Raw genomic sequence first — 2,959 nt, forward strand, 5'->3', positions numbered from 1 at the left:
CCCCCCCCACCCCCCCAAGTGCCTGGATTCCACAGGTGGGTAGAACAGAAGTAGTCCACGGGCAGGTCGGCAGGTGGACAGGTGCTGTCGGGGTGAAGGAACAGATGGTTGAATAGAAAAAGCAAAGGATGCTTTGGTGAGTCGGTGGGTCATTGGAAAGCGAATGGCATGAGAGCATGCTTGCTTCTCCTAACCAGTTCTTGCCGTATAACTTTATATAAAAATAGGCTCCATTCTTTTTTACCTTCCCCTGTTCCTTTTCATGAAGTCCAGAATGCCAAAGTACTTGTTAAGAGAACTAAATGCAACTTGAAGGGGCTGGCTCAGTCTGTGGAGCATGTGATTTGATCTTGCAGTCTTGAGTTCAAGCTCCATGTTGGGTGTGAAATTACTTAAATTTAAATAATATGTGTATGATAAGTAGGCTCTGCCCAGCGTGGAGCCCAACATGGGACCTGAATTTACAACCCTGAGATCAAGAGCCAGACACTTAACCCACTGAGCCACCCGGGCACCTCTCAGTATTATTTAGGGGCACCCAGGTGGCTCAGTGGGTTAAGCCTCTGCCTTCTGCTCAGGTCATGGTCTCAGGGTCCTGGGATCGAGCCCCACATCGGGCTCTCTGCTCAGCGGGGAGCCTGCTTCCTCCTCTCTGTCTGCCTCTCTGTCTACTTGTGATCTCTGTGCCAAATAAATAAAATCTTTTTTAAAAATTTAAAAAATGAAAGTATTATTTAAACATGGGACCTGAAAATAGCTGTGGCTTATCGCTAAGATTTTGTGGATTGAATCCAAACTGACCCCATCCCCAACCAAGACTGCACGAAAACATCAGTAAAGGGATAAAACTCGAATTGAGGATTCAGGAAGAGGGCAGAGTAGGAAGCACCAGCAATCTGTCCCCACCTTGACATCAGCTGCACTGAGAGTCTGGAACTGGGGAGTATGTTGAAGGCTTAACTTCCAGGAGACTGACCTGGACAGTAAAGTGCAGCTTTTTTAGTCCATTTCTGATCCCAGCACAGTGGTGGCTACCCATCCTCCACCCGTATATGTAGGGCAGGCAGCTGTGCACACCCTGTAGGAGCCAGGGCAGACCGAAAGGACACTGTCCTCTAGATACCAGGGATCTGTTCTCTGCTGCTTCTGATCAGAGTGCATACAAAGAAGGAAGCCATTGTTGCGCGTGCCCCCATGATTGCAAGCCCCGCTTCAGGCTGAAGTGGCTTCCAGTGGGTGTAAAGAGATGCTAACCCCGCCACCTTCATTTTTCTCCTCTTTGCCTTGGGGGCTAGATAGTATTAAAGGCTAGGATGTTTGAAAGCAACTGCACTTAACAAGGGGAAATTAGAAGGTGACCACACATGCTCAGGGAAAGGCTTGGACTCAAAAGATTTGAGAAGACCATAATAGCTCAGGGTGATCCTTGGCACAGAGAAAGCCTATAACCAAATAAAACCTGTAGGGACGTCTGGGTGGCTCCAGTCCATTAAGTGTCTGCCTTCGGCTCACGTCATAATCCCAGGGTCCTGGGATCAAGTACCCCATCGGGGTCCCTGCTCAGTGGGAATCCTGCTTCTCTTCCCCCCTACTTGTGCACTCACTTGCTCTCTGACAAATAATTGGATGAAATCTTTAAAAAAAAATTTATATAACTAATTTATTTTTTAAGATTTTCTTTGAGACACCACAAGCGGCGTGGAGGATCAGAGGGAGAGGGGGAAGCAGACTCTGTTGAGCAGCCCCCTCCCAAGCAGCTTGATCCCAGGACCCTGAGGTCATGACCTGAGCCAAAGGCAGATGCTTAATCCCCTGAGCCACCCAGGTACTCCTGTAACCTGTAACTTAATAAAATGCAGCAATTCCTGGAGATGGGAGAGAATCCTGTTTACACAGTTAACACTTCATTAGACATAAATGTCCACTGTACAATAACAAAAGAATCACAAGGCATACTAGGAAGTAGGAAAGTATGAGCCATTCAAAAGAAAAAAAGGCCTGATTGCAGATCTGAACAGAGCTTAACTATCTTAAAGACAGTCAAAAGAACCAAAGGAAGATGTGGAGAAATTTCTGAACAAAATAGAAATATCAATAGAAATAGGAACCCTTAAAAAAAATCCAAAAAATTCTGGAGCAAAAAAGTATAAATGAAATGCTAAATTCACAAGAGGGATTCAAAGGTAGATTTGGGCATGCTGGAGAAAATATTAAATACTGGAAGTTACTGAGTCTGAAAAAACAAACAAAAAAAAACAACAGGAAGAAACCTGAACAGAACCTTAGTGACCTGTAAAATACCATTAAGAGAACCAACATCTACACTATGGGAGTCTCAGAAAGAAAACATAGGGGCAGAGAGAATATTTGAAGAAATATGGTTGAAATGTTCCCAAGGCAAATGAAATGAAGCTCCGCAAACATCCAAGAGGCTCAGTAAACTCCCAAGAAAGATAAACTCAGATCCATACTGAGACACACTAATTTTCAAAAGACAATAGGATCTTGAAAACCAAGAGGAGCAAATCATACATACAGGATTGTATATACGCATCACCCCCATAAGACAATCAGATGTATCATGAGAAACTTGGCCAGAAGGCTGGTATATTCAAAGTACTAAATGAAAAACTGCCGTTAGGTGAAGGAGGAAATACAACATTCCCAGGTAACCAGCAGCCAAGGTTTGTCACCTCCAGACTTGACCTGCAAGAGTTCTTGAGGGGCGCCTGCAGTGTGAGATGAATACTAGACAGTAATTCAAAAAGCCATAAGAAACATTAAATACACAGGGAGTTATAGAAGCTAGTATTGTGACAATGGTTTGTAACTCCAGAGAATACATTTTTTTTTTAAGTATTAATCTAAAAGCTAGTATTACTAGTGTGTTCTCAAGTCCCAATTTTTATTTTTTTCCCCCAAAGATTTTATTTGTCAGAGCACAAGCAGGGTGAGCAAC

This window comes from Mustela nigripes, chromosome 13 (assembly GCF_022355385.1).
Source record: "Mustela nigripes isolate SB6536 chromosome 13, MUSNIG.SB6536, whole genome shotgun sequence".
Classification (NCBI taxonomy): domain Eukaryota; kingdom Metazoa; phylum Chordata; class Mammalia; order Carnivora; family Mustelidae; genus Mustela; species Mustela nigripes.